Source organism: Urocitellus parryii, chromosome 12 (genome assembly GCF_045843805.1).
Source record: "Urocitellus parryii isolate mUroPar1 chromosome 12, mUroPar1.hap1, whole genome shotgun sequence".
Classification (NCBI taxonomy): domain Eukaryota; kingdom Metazoa; phylum Chordata; class Mammalia; order Rodentia; family Sciuridae; genus Urocitellus; species Urocitellus parryii.
The window spans coordinates 94,108,435-94,123,469 of NC_135542.1; the positions used below are offsets into that span (position 1 = coordinate 94,108,435).

General features: G+C 37.4%; 1 protein-coding gene and 1 pseudogene across 1 annotated transcript in view; one reads left to right on the forward strand and one right to left on the reverse strand.

The window, feature by feature from the left end:
* Tacr1 (tachykinin receptor 1) overlaps positions 1 to 15,035 on the reverse strand; it is a 150,169-nt gene that overhangs the window by 112,767 nt on the left and 22,367 nt on the right. The window lies entirely within an intron of this gene.
* Positions 3,949 to 4,473, forward strand: LOC113188892 (large ribosomal subunit protein uL6 pseudogene; annotated as a pseudogene).

Sequence of the window (15,035 nt, forward strand, 5' to 3'; positions counted from 1 at the left end):
CTTATTCTGGAAAGTTCACAAACAGTTGCATTAAAAAATTAAAAAGTGCAAAGTTTGCATTCAACTCTGTTTACACTGAAAACATTTTATAATTTATTTTGAAGAAGACACTCTAGTCAATATTAAAATGTAGATGTCTTAAAACAAAGTAAAGGCAGGGTAGGTAAACCCACACATACATACACACACACAGTGGGGTGGGTATTGAGACTGATTCTTATTCCAATATTGCATTATTCTTCTTTATGTATTTATTCATTTTACTTAGTGAAACTTAAAATAAATCATTTAAGTTTTACATGTAGATTAACTGTTGATATTTTGCACAAAAGGATTGTTCTGTTTCTCAGAATGTTTTAGGAAGTGGTATAAACAATGTCACTCTTGTCTTAAAATAAAAACACATTCCCTAAAAAAGCAAATACAATCAGGCACATGCAAACTAAAGCAAGCAGGATTAACAACATTTACACTCTACAAAATAAAAATAATGGAAAAATTATGACAATGGATTGTTTTGTAAGTTGAAGGCATTATCTAAAGTATACAAAAAACATCATGAAAATTGAATGCAGTAAATGAAATAGACAATTTTCTAGGAAAATACAAATTATCCAAACCAATGGAAGCATAATATGGCAATCTAAAAAGAACACTAATCATGGAAGACAATGAAAAGATCATCTATTGAATGACTTTGGGCCCAGGCAGTCTAAAAGGAGAGAAAGAGAGAGGGAGAGAGGGAGAAAGGGAGGGAGGGAGGAAGGGGACAGGAGAGTGAGGAGAGATGTTATATAATTTCTATGACATATAAACTAATCCTTTACAAAGAAAACAGATAAAACTCCAGATTAATTTCATGAAGCACAAACTCAAAGAATCAGTCACCAGTCTGTCCTCACGGGTCTCCCCTCAACCTTGAAACACTAAACAAAATATTCATGAGAACCTGGCAGGGAATACATCATAGTCTAGGTGGAATTATCCAGGACTGTGGGTAATCTGGCTCCTAGGATTGCAAGAAGGCCCCTTCAGGCACCAAGTTGAAGGTCAAACTTCATCTTGGCCTCTACATCGGCTCTGACAAGGAGAGTCCCGATCTCCATCAACATTTTATGAAACTATCTTGGTATAAATTGGCCACAACGCCCTTTTATGCTCTTAAGCCCCTTTTGAGGGAAAGATCTTAAAATAGTGAGAGCAGAAAGATCTATTTGCTGACTTTGAACTCCTTACAGAGGGTTCAGGAATCATGCCCACTGAGAATGGTGTCCAACTTCCAGATTCTCCAGGTGATAATCCTGGACCACTGGAGTAACCTGGGAGGGGCCTTAGACTTTTCTGCACCCAAGAGTGAGTTCTCATAAAACACCATGTATTCAAGCTTACTCTGCTGCTCATCATGGCAAATCCTGTAACTTAGGGCTCTCATCGTTTTGTCCTCCACTTTAAATATAACAAATGACCAGCCGTGGAGACAGGAAGACAGCCCACATCCCCTCTGGGATGTGGCTCCCCAGTTAATTTTTTTCTCTATCCTTCCATTACATATTCTATCCCCACCAAGCTCAGAACATTTGGAATGAGTTTTTAACAAGAAGGAAAAACTCCATACTTTAATGAGCCAATTCAAACAATTAATATCCATTAAAGAGGCACACAAATATCCTGTAAGTCTTTAATCTTTAATTAAAAAGTCATACAAATGAACACTCCCTAAGGAAATTCTTTTTCCCTTACTGTGAGTAGAGAGGAATGAGACTAAGACAATTGAAAACATGCCATCATACAGACACACCACTCTATTCAAACAAGACTGACTGGATATTACATCACTCATTAATAATCAAAAGTCACATCATTAGGTTATAGGAGAAAAACATGTGGCCTTCTGGATAGAGACCATAAATGAATTCAATAAAATTCAACATCCATTCTCATGAAATCTTGCAACAAGGGCACGTTCTTTCATTTTTGGTAAAAAGCATCATAAATCAACAAGCAACATATGGAATGATAAAACTATAAAAGCATTCCCATTCTATTTAGGATGTCCACTATTATTATTGCTATGTTTTAATAGCAATATTAAATATTTAATAGCTGCTTTAAGACATTCTGTACATTAACATGATCATCTAACTTGCAAATTCCAGAGGATTGTGATGAACCCTTACCTAGTTGTTTACCAAACAATCAGCATCTTTGCCCTCTTACTTTGCCCCTCCCCCGTACACATTTATTGGCCTTTACCCTCTGGGCTATGACTGACTCTTCCAGAGATAGAAACTTTCATCAGTCTGGCCAGTAGTCTCTTCCCAAGACAATTTGGAAGACAGAGAACAAGAGTGAAAGAATAAGAGCACAGTGTGTGGGCTGGAGGTTGTGGGTGGCTGGAGTTGCAAAATGTAAAATGTGGATGCCTTCAGAGATTACATCCTTTTTTATTTAGTCCAAATTATCTGAGGATGCCTCTTTGCTGGAAAAGAGAGATGGATGCCTGTTCTAGTTCATTCAGTGATACAGCTGTTATCCTGCTTCAGGGTTTTAGATGCCTTAGTGTTCTCATAATACAATGTGCATTCTGCTCATTGTAGCTATTTACATAATAGATATGAAACAGTAGAGCTTCACATACTATCAACAATAATAAAAATGACGGTACATGATCATGGAAATATTTTTTCATGATGGCAACAAGATAAACTGTAGGAATAATCAAACTAAAATGTGAAGGACATTTGTATGATGAATACATTCAGTGTTTGTCACGGGTAGAACAGACAACTTAAAAATGGAAGACTTGTAATGGGAAGGATATCAATGATCTCTCAATCTTTTTATATTTTAGTGTAATTCCAATTAAAAGTACAGTAAGGTTTTTCTTAGGACAATGATTTAATGATTCTAAAGCTCACCTGGAAAAACAGACTGGCAAAAGAGTCCAAAAATATCAGAAACAGCATTGAAGTTCTAATATAAAAGCATAAGGATGCAAGATGGACCAAATCAACATAAGAATTGAAAAATGGATCAAATAACTGTAATAAAGTGCCTACAAGGAGGCCTTATCACACACTAGAATTCAGTATAAACTACCCACTGCATTATATATATATGGAAGAAGGAAAGATCTGTCAAGAAATCCTGCTGGTAACAATTGGTGAACTATTTGGAAAAATAGTGTATTTCACCCCATACAAAATTCAGAAGGAAATAGAGGTAAACATTGGGGTTATCAGAAATTAGTAGTGAAAAAGTAAATGTGTAATAGATTATGTGAAACTCTGAATTAAAAAATATCTCAGAAAATTTCAGAAGCAAATAAACCTGAAATATATTTGTAACTTATACTAAAAATAATTAATCTTTTAAGACGTTTAAAACATTGACAATAGTAATTGTACACATTAATGGCTACAGTGACATTTCCATACACGTATACAACACGTCATGATTAAATCAGGATAATCACCTCAGACATTTATCATCTCTGTGCTAGGAACACTCAAATTCCTCTCTACAAGCTATTTTGAAATACATAATTAATTGCTGTCAACTGTAGTTATCTGACTGTGCTTTGGAAGATTGGGTGTTAGTCCTCCTACTTGCACACCTGTACCTATTAACCACAGTCTTCATCCCCCTCCTCTACATCCTTCCCAGGCTCTGGAAAACAATATTTACTTTCTACTTCTGTGAGATCAACTTTTTTAGTTTCCATGAGGACTTGTATTTGTCTTTCTGTGTCTAAGCCATTTCACTTAAGGTAATGTCCCTCAGTTCTAGGCAGGAGCTAATAGTGTTAAAAACGGAGATCATTCTTAGAAATCAATTCATGATAATTCTTATTTGTACACCAATAAGAAAATGTACAAAGGAATTAAAATAATTTAAAAACATAAGATTGACATATGATCAGTAAAGATACAGAAAAACACATCTACCATGAGAAGGAAGATCATTTTGGAAAATGCCCACATCATTCTCATGAGATGCATGGTTCCTGTGAATGGCCCCAGAGGAACCCTGAGGAGAGACTTCCACCACATCAACACAGAACTCAGTCTCCTCAGAAGGGAAAAAAAAAGCAGCTCTGGTTGACAAATCATCTGGTAGTACACCATTCATAGAAGTGCATGATCAAAGATGTTACACTGGGTTTCCGTTAGGAGATGAGGCCCGCGGCACACTCATTTCCTCATCGAAGTCATTATTCAGGAGAATGGGTCTCTTGTTGAAATCTGGAATTTCTTGGGTGAACAATGAGGGTTCGAATGAGGTCAGTTGTTGGTTTCTCAGTATCTCAAGCCCAGAAAGATGAGTTAATCCTTAAAGAAATGGCATTGAACTTATTTCAAACTCAGCTGCTGTGATTCAGCAAGCCCCGAAAGTTAAAAACCAGGTATCTGACAATTTTTGAACGTTTTTGGTATTTCTGAAGAAAGATCAGTTCAGCAGGCTGATGAATAAGATATGTGTTATCCAGTTACAGATTATAAAGTCAATTTATGTCATTTTAATATTGTAATAAAAAACCTTTATGGGCTTGGGACCTTATAAAAATAGGAAAAAAATATTTAGGTTCATTAGTTATCAAAGAAATGTAGCTGGCACAACAATGTGTGCCATTTTTTTTTTTACTCATCCAATTGTTAAATATCAAAAAGTAGATATATGGTCTCTGGTTGCTAAGGTAGAAAATCAGGAATTTCATATGCTACTGGAGAAAAATGAGTTTAGATCTTTCGGAAAGTAAACTTAACAACATGTCAAGAATTTTGACATTTAAAAGCAATAGTCTTTGACTTAGAATTCCAATTCTAGAAATTTGCCCTGTGGGAAAATGTTTGCACACACTTTTGCAGGATAATATTGTTATTTATTATTTAAAAAATATGGAAACAGATGCCAAATGAAGGGATTACTTAGATGAATTATGGCTGTACAGTATTTTGGTGGGCAGAATAATGATCCTCTGGCTCCTAAGAGGTCCAATTCCTAATCCCAGGATCTGAATATGCTACTTTACATAGAACAAAGGGCTTTGCAGATGTGATTATGAATCCCAAGATGGAGAGATTATCTTGGCTTATCAAGTCTGCCTAATTGAATCAGTTGGGTCCTCAAAGTCAGAGAATCTTTCTCAGCTGTGATCTCAGGGAGGCAGAGGCGGGGGAGCTGAACAACGTGGGAGAGTCAGGGTGTTACTGGCTTTGAAGAGGGAGAAAGAAGGTTTGAGCCAAGGGATGCAGGAGGTCTCAAGAAACTAGAAACAGCAAGGGGAGAAACCTACTCCTGAGTGCCCCAAAAGAATAAACATACTTCTCCAGAACTGTAAGCTAACAAAACTGTGTTATTTCAAGCCATTAACCTTGTGGTAATTTGTTACAGCAGCAATAGAAAACTATTACAAATGGGATCATTTGCTATCAGACCCTAAAAGTCATACTGGTTAAGAATCTATTCAGTCACATGTAAAAAGCAGATTATCAAACTGCACACTTGGCTGCCTAGTTCCAAGGACGAAAGGTAAATGTAGTAGCAATGATTATTTCTAGGTGTTGTAATTACAAGAGGGTTTTTTCTTCCTTGATTTTTTGTTCTTCAAAACAAACATGTCTCTCCTTTGTAATCAGGAAAAAAATGCACATAATTGTTAGGTAAAATATGCTTTAACCTACATTTCTGAAATTAATAAATCAAAAATATTTACAATGGCTATATACCTTCATAACTCTACCTAAATATTAATCTAAAAATTATTATTGTCTTATTGCTTTTAATAAAACATAAATCTCTTTCAAGAATTTTTTTAAAAAATTTTAACTTTTGCTTTCAATTGAATTACCATATAGCAATTGGGTAGAAACCATGTTTGATAGATTATAATTCTCATTATCATTTATTCTGTATCAGTTCTTCCTTCTTTAAGTACTCAATTTTAGTTAATTTCTTCATTGGTTGTATTATGTCTTTGCTTTTTTTTTCTTCAGGAAAAGCATGTGATTATTCTGTTTTATATGTCCTTGCAGATCTGAGAACATCTTTCATACATGAACAACAATGTAAGAACATAAGGTCACAATCTTTCCTGCTTAAAAATACTATATAAATTTAGCTCAATTTCTCTCTAACATTTATTGCAAACTATCAGAGAACTGAAGCTAGAAGTTAGTTTTCTTTTAAGTATCTTTGATGGTTTTCCTGCTGAGATATAGAAAGAAATTTTAAAATTTAAACTCAGAATTCAAAAATTTACCCAAAGCAAAAGGAATATTAATGGGTGTGAAACTTTTCCCCATTTATATTAGCCCATTCTATGTTGATTCTGGAATATAAATTCTGCTCTGGAATGTTTTATTCTATTGCAAATTTATGATAACTGTTAAACTTAGGCTGCTTTCTTTTTCAGGAATACTTGGTATGTGAAATTACATTTCTATCTTGTCTTTTTCACAACTAATAACTTCTCTCTTAGATTTTCATTTCTCTTCCTCTTTTGTTTTAGAAAAACTTAGTTTTCTTCTATATGACAAATATGATTTCTGTGTGCATTACTATATGGTCTTCTCTTTTATCATTCAGATCCTCCTGATTTTCTTCTTATCTAAATAAGGGCAAAGGTTGTATATTCAATGAACCTAATGTGGATATTTTCTGATTTATTTCTTGTGCCAAATTATTAAAAGAATGTCTTTTCTTTCATTCTTTAGAAGAACACTTTTCCCATCTTGTGTTGTAAAATAATTTTTATAAGTCCCCAGTGAGTTTCTTGAATGGAAAGTCAACCAGATCTGAGTTTGAGCCAAACAGGGGCCACTGGGCATTTGGGACGTGGTCAAATTCCTTCTAGGATCTGTATCTGGAAGGCGCATCGAACAACCCTAATAGAGCTGTTAATAGAGATTGTTGTAATTAGAAATCACATTTGAGTAATTTTGCTGCACTGAGGTGGAAAAATCTCTACTACCAAATGCCTATTTTTCTATAAAAAGAAATAGTCACATAATCCTTTGATCTGAGAAGGGACAATGGCTCTTGTTTGGGGGCTCTCTCCTATCCTAGCAGCTCTCCTCCATGTGCTCTCTATGGGGCCTAGACATACATCTCAGATGCCAATACCTGTCCCTTCCCTGTCTTCTACTTGTCTTGCTACAGCCTGGAAGTTGCAGCCTCTGCGATTAAGAGGTATCATTCAGGGAAGAAGAAAAAGTGAAGACATTCTTCTGGACACATTGGAAAACAATGACTTTCTCAGAGGCTTCCTTATGTTAGCAGTAGAAAGTACCTGGAATGGTTTGCTAGGGCTGCTGTAACAAGTATCACAAACTGGATGGTTTGCAGAACAAAAATTTACAGTTCTGAAGATTAGAAGTCTGAGATCCACATGTGGGCAGTGTTGGTTGCTTCAGAGGGCTAGGAATGAAGAACCCACTATAGACTTCTTTCCTTGGCTTGTAGATGACTACTTTCTCCCTGCCTTTCTTCACACTGTCTGCCCTCTATGGGTCTATGTGTCCACATATATATAGACATGCATAGGCACACGTGCGCGCGTGTACACACACACACACACACACACACATACACACACACGCGGGGGATGCTGAACAGAGCTTTATTAAAATGACTGCATGACAAGCTTTAAAGCAAAATGCTAATGATTTGAAGAGATGGGGTCTTGTTGCTATGTCTCTGAAACCTAACCCTGGACTCTCAGGCTCAAATAATCCTCCTGCCTCAGTCTCCTAAGTTTCTGGAACTCTCAGACAGGTGCCATGCCTGGTTTTGTAATTTAACGTGTGAATTGAGGTGGTTATGTGCAAAATTCAGCTCACAACAGTGCTGGTGGATGAATTCTGCATCTTCTATGCTAGACATGGTGCACTCTGGTTCAGGGGGCACAGGATGAGTAGGCCTTGGTAAGCATTTTACAATCCAGTGAAAATTGTCACACACTCTGGGTTTTCATAAATTTGTCTACTTTACTGCATATTATTCTTCAAGCCACAGCCCAGAGAGCCTTTGTCAGGGATTAGCAACCGACTGCCAGATTAACCTTGAAGTTTCCAATCATCAAATATTTCTTTAAAAATGAGTTATTTCAGAGTCCTTGGCACGGAACTTCTACCATACCTGATCATTGTCAACTGTGTTAATGCCCTCTTTGGGTTCCTGAATCGTGAATAATACACAGAGGTCATTTTCTACCTAGGAAACTGGCTTTTGATCTACTCGACAAATGAATCTGGTTAAACTAAAGGTGGTGTGCAGGAGTGATGGGGACATCTGGAGGAACTTAGCGGCTATCTTCTCCTAACAAAGCAGTCAAAAAAGTAAAATAGCTCATTCCTCAGCCTTCACCTAGGGGTGCACCTCCAGTAAACCCTAAGGTGAAATTTTTGTCTAATTATACAATTATCTATTCTCTTAACTTGAAAGACTATTTATCATACTTTCTCCTCACTCAAAAAGAACATCCTCTGCTTTGGTAATGATCAAACTACATTCTTAAGTAGAGAGCAGTGCAGAAATTAGAGCTTCCTGTTCTTCTGCAAGGAACAGTTCAGTAATGAGCTGTCTTACCCTGCTCCATTTTCCTGAGCCATGCAGCCTTCCCTGAGGACAGACAGCCTGATGTGCTAAACAATGCGCTGGTGCCTAATCTCCCTGGTGAGGGCTAATTACAACACTGCAGCTAAGTAACGAAACATTCATTCTCTTGCCTTCCGTCCACACCCACTCCTGTGCTTTGCTCCCAAACAGAAGGATTTGCCTGTCTTGGCTCCCAAAGTGCCTTGCCCTCTTTGAATCCTGCAGCCCTTTCTCTGGGTGTTACACCCAGAATCCCCTAGTGGAGTCTAAAGTGGCTTTAGTGTTAGGGCATCCACTGTATTGTTTTCTGACATTTTTCTTTCAAGAGCAGTCGCTAAGTATGCTCCACCTTTGCAGATAATAACAAATGACTGCAGAGGGAGGAGATGTTATGTAAAAGGTTATTTTTTTTATTCCCTGTTATCTATAGCAATGAAGAATGAAAGGGGAATCACCTCTTTCTCCATTTTAATTGCACTAATTCTCCCCAATTGTGAATATTTATAATGGCTGGGGATTTCATTAAGATGTCTCCCTGAGAAACTAGATGACTATGGATCAATCACGATGGCTTCTATTTTCAGATACAGATCTGTTCTCATTCCCACTATCAGGGCAGGTGATGAGGAGAGGCAAAATATAAGCTTTTATGAAATCAATTTGGGAGTCTTTATTGATCGATCAGAGTACTGATAGGTTATTGATCTTGACTCTGAAATTGGATCTGCTTTCAGGCTACTGAATGCCAAGTAGCTAAAGGTCCTTGAAAGTATCTTTGAAATTGGTTTTCTGATTCAGAGAAGTGTTCAGATATGACTATACCTTAATCTCCTTGCTTCTAGATGGTATTTTCTTTTGAAAATTAGATATTTGTGGTATGTGTTTGGTTGTCACAAATCAGGGTCTCTGGATACCTTCAGATGAGTGCTACAATCCTGCACAAGGAAATATTGCCTTACTTCCCAGGTGATTTTTGAATATCCCTCCAGGTATTCATGGAGGAGAAAAGCCAGTTTATAATTTACCCAAGCTTAGAATCTATCAAGATTTTTTGGAACTGGGGCTCAAACCCAGGGACACTTAATCACTGAGACACATCCCCAGCCCCTTTTAATTTTTATTTTATTACAAGGTCTTGCTAAGTTGCTTAGGGCCTCCCTAAATTGTCTAGGCTGGCCTTGAACTTACTATCCTCCTACCTTAGACTCCCTTACCGGCATGTACCACCATGCCCAGCTCTATCTCTGATTTTTATATAAATCAAGTGAACATTTCCTGTTGCTGCTTAAAACAACACAAATTTATTATTTCACAGGTCTAGAGTCTAAAAGTCTGAAATGGATTTTGCCAGGCTAAAATTAAGATGTTGGTAGGGCTACCGTTCTTCTGGAGACTTGAGGGGAATATCTGTTCTCCCCCGCACTTTTTTTTCTTCCAGATTCTAGAAGCTGCTCCTGTTCTTTGGTTCATGGCCCTTTTCTTCATTTTCAAAACTGGCAGCACGGCACCTTCTCTTACCTCACGAGGTATTCACTCGCAAGGACTCATGTGACTTCATTAGGCCTACACAGATACCCAGCCCCATCTCCCTATCACAAGAGCCTTGACTTAGTCACACCTGCAAAGTCCCTCATGCCACGTAAAGTAACACAGAATAGTTTCTCCTTATCCCTGAGGAATAAATTCCATACCTTCAGGGAATGCCTGAAACCTTGGATAGTATGGAACCCTATATAAACTATGTGTTTTTTTTTCCCCCTACAGATGCCTTTGGCAAATTTAATATACAGATTAGGCATAGGAAGAGATTAACAATAACCAATAATAAAATAGAATAATTATAAACATATATGTATTAAAATTGCTAGCATCACTACTCCAGTGTTTTGGGGCTGTTAACAAAAGTAAGGGTTATTTAAACACATGTACTGTGACACTATGATTATTGATCTGATAAATGAGATAGCTGCTGAGTGACTAATGGATAGGTAGCATATACAGCGTGGACACACTGGATAAAGGAACAATTCATGTCCTGGACCAGGATGGCATAAAATTTCATCACACTACTTAGAACAGTGCAATTTAGAATGTAAATTCTTTGAAAAAAGAATTTTTCTTTTAGCTTTTTCATACCATAGTTGACTGTGGGCAACTAAAATTATGGGTAACTAAATTAAAACCAAGGGTGAGGAGGGACTATCATATTCATCAGTACCAGCAATCAGGATGAGAACATATTTGGGAGGTCATTATCCTTACAATGACATAAGAAGTATTTTGAATGATTTTTAATATGAATTGGATTTTCTAGGAACATAATATATAAAGAAGAAATGATTTTGATTTTTTGTTCATAATCAAGAATTAATCCCCATTTCAGAACATCATGCTATAGATAGCAGCATGGCTTATTGTATTTGAGTTGCCAAAATCAAAAACAAAAATAAAGAAAAAAAGGCAAAAGAAACTGTTCCTATGTCTGCTGTCATATCTTCTTTATTCTATCAAATTGTCGTGTATCTGAGCATTTCCATATTGAAATTCATATTTAAATATAAATTATTTTATCTTATTTCTCCTTGAAATTATACTAATTTTCCCTTGGAAATGTATGTATTGGTAGATTATAAAATATGTAAATTTTATTTCACTACATGGAAGCATTATAAAATATTTGTTATAAAAAGTAGAACTTACAGTCTGCCATATGCATCTCAGATTCCTGCTGTCTCTCTCAGTTGAAGAGGGTCTATTATCTATGCATTGGATTTAACTCCCTTTAGTCTCCTTCAAAATACCACTAAACCTAATTTTGCGAGGGGCATCAGATAATTCCCTGACTATATATTCCATAATTCTGGTAAGCTCTCTACTCCTAAAGTCATGAACTTTACTAGAAAAATCTCTGGAGGAATCTTCTAGATTTCCAAGGGCCTTTGGCAAGACTGGTCTTCCTATACTCCCAAGACCTCTACCTTGTCCCTGTGACACCCACCATGCATTTTACCACTACAAGATGCCTTAGTGTCTAATCCCAAGAAGGAAGTCCTAATTAGGAGATTACGTACCTTCTCCTAGAAACCCCAGGACTAATTCTGTTTTTCCGTTCTTCTCTGATCTCCACCAGAGATTGACTTCTTGTTTCTAATTACTACCTGGCTCTTCTCTCCAATATGGCTCCAAACATTTTCCTAGTGTGATGTGCCTTCCCACCCTCTTCAACTCCCATGATACACAGTCTGTATAGAGCAAACTCTTCTTCAAAGGTTCCTTTCACCTTGGGTGTTAGAGGAAGTCACTTCTACCACTGTAGCCATCTTGGGCTGTTGCTATTCTTCCCCCACAGTCCACCCACCTCAGAGCTTGGACCAGGGGCTGATGTACTCACTACTCTTCATTGTCACCACCAGACCATCATTCCTTCTTTCTCTTAGAAACCATAGCTCCTTTGACACTGCTTCTACACTGTTGCTGCCATTCCCTGACCCATCGGGTGCCCATTCCCTCTCATCCATTGGACATTCTATCCCCTGGATCACTGTCTTCCTTCTCACCCCTGTCCCTGCCTTCACTTTTTGTGACTGTGATATCCACCTTCATGATCAACCCAACTCCCTGTCTCATTTCTGTAGCTTCTTCATAATTCAATTCTGTTTTCTGCCACTTGCTCCAGGCTTCCACTGTCACAATGTACAGTGACCTGGACTTTGTCATCATCCATAACTATATCCTTTCCCAAATTTCTATTTCAAGCCTCTGGGTCTCTGACCATCCTTCCTATCTTTTTAGTTCATGTCCAACAATTCTGAACATTCTTCAGGATCTCCAGCCTGTTGATTCCACCACATTTCACTGTCTATCCCCCACCCTGCCCTTGTTTCTCTGTTTACCCAGCTTAGATTTCATGGACCATCCCTAAAATCACTCCATGCACATACCCTTGATTCCCTTTTATTCTTTTGGCAAAATCCCAATGCTAATGATTTTCTGCCTGTGCTATCCTTATATTGCAGAAAAGAGCACATTGTGTTAAATCATCTCTAAATTCTCTCATCAATTTACAAATCTCAAGTGGCCCATGGCTTGACAGTCCTAAAATATTTCTCTAGTCATTTGACCTTTCGACTCCACAACATGACTTTACAACTTCTTTTCTCAACCTCTAATATCCGCTTCCACCTCACCTTCAGCTGATGATTTGACTTTTTACTTCCCTGGGGAAACAGAAATAATAAAAATTTACTATGTCACCATCAATTCTGTTAGCCCATTGGGTTAGTCAGCTTTTCTGCTGCTCAGACCAAAAGACCTGATAAGAAAAATTTTAGAGGAGGAAAAGTGTTTTTGGAGACTCATAGTTTTAGAGGTCTCAGTCCATAGACAGGAAGCTCCATTCCTTAGAGCTCCAGAAGAGTAGGAGGAGGAAAGTGGCTCAAAATATCACACTAGAAACAAAGAGAGTAAAGCTCCAAAAATATACCCCCCAAAGCATGCCCCCAATGACCCACCTCCTCCAGCCACATCCTACCTGCCTTCAGCTACCCCTTAGTTAATTCCTATCAGAGGATTAACACACTGATGGAGTGAAGGCTGTCGTAACTCAATCATTTCACCTCTGAACTTTCATGTATTGTCTCACACATGAGCTTTTGAGGGATACCTCATATCTAAACCATAACACAGACCTTCACTTCTACCTTTTTATCCACTTCCTTTTAGCTAAAGTGGATCACTACTCATTGCTTTAGAGGACAACCCGGGACCCATCCCTCTTTGGTCACCTGGAAGTTTTCCTGTTAAATTCCTCTCTCCCTAAGCTTCACCACTCTTGTCTCTATACAAAAATATTGTAATACCTTCCCCTTAAAAAACAAACAACAAACAAACACCCCTTCCTATAACTAATTGCCCTTCTACCTATTATACTTTTCCCTTTCTACCATTTAAAACTCCACCTCTCTCCGCACATTCTTCTGATAACCCACCCTAGTCACTCCCTACCACATTATTGAACCCATCTTTTTGGTCAATAATGCTCTGATCTTGTCAAATCCAATGACCCAGACTTGGTCCTCATCTTACTTCTCAGCAGCTTAAGACACAGTGGAGTAGGTTCTTCCTCCTTCTTGAAATGCTTCCTTATTCAGCTCCCAGGATATCTCACCTGTTAGTTCTCTGAACTCACTGGCTTTTCATTCTTGGTTATCTTTGCTACTTCTCTTTTCTCATCTTTATTTCCTAAATTTGGAATTCTCCAAGGCTCAGTCAGGGCAACCTTCTCTATCTCACTCTTCCCTAAGTGATTGTACATAGTTCAGTGGTTTTAGTTGTATGGTAATAACACCAACATTTGTATCTCAGTCTTTATTGCTTTCCTGAACTCCAGATTTAAAAATCAAGTACTTGCAAACTAAAAAGCTTCTTCTCAGCAAAAGAAACAATCATGAGGTGAATAGAGAGCCTACAGAATGGGAGCAAATTTTTACCCCTCACACATCAGATAGAGTATTAATCTCTAGGACATATAAAGAACTCAAAAATCTTAACACACACACACACACACACAAACCCAAATAATCCAATCAACAAATGGGCCAAGGAACTGAACAGACAATTCTCAGAAGATGGTACACAACTAATCAACAAATATATGAAAAAAGTTCAAAATCTCTATCAATTAGAGAAATGCAAATAAAACTATTCTAAGATTTCAACTCACTCCAGTCAAAATGGCAGCTATTAAGAATACAAACAACAATAAGTGTTGGCGAGGATGTGGGGGAAAAGGCACACTCATACATTGCTGGTGGGACAAAAACATTGGTGCAGCCAATATGAAAAACAGTATGCAGATTCCTTGGAAAATTGAATCTCAGCATTAAAAAAGAACAAAATCATGGCATTTTCAGGTAAATGGATGGCATTGCAGAAGATGATGCTAAATGAGGTTAGCCAATCCCCAAAAAACAAATGCCAAACATTTTCTCTGATAAAAGGGGGGTGACTCATAGTGGGGTAGGGAGAGAGAGTATGGGAGGATTAGATTAATTCTAGATAGGGAAGAGGGGTGGGAGAGAAAGTGAGGGGGCAGGGGATTAGCAAGGATGGTGGAATGTGTTAGACATCATTATACAAAGTACATGTATAAAGACTTGAATTGGGTGTCAACATACTTTATATACAAACAGAGATATGAAAAATTGTGGTATATATGTATATTAAGAATTGTAATGCAAAACCCACCCCAAAACAAAGTGCATGTATAAATGCATAAATTGGCATGAACATACTTTATATACAGATATGAACAATTGTGCTCTATATGTGTAATAAGAATTGTAATGCATTCCACTGTTGTGTATTTAAAAAAAATAATAAAATCAATAAAAAATTAGAAATAAAATTGGGAATGGAACCACCATTTGACCCAGCTA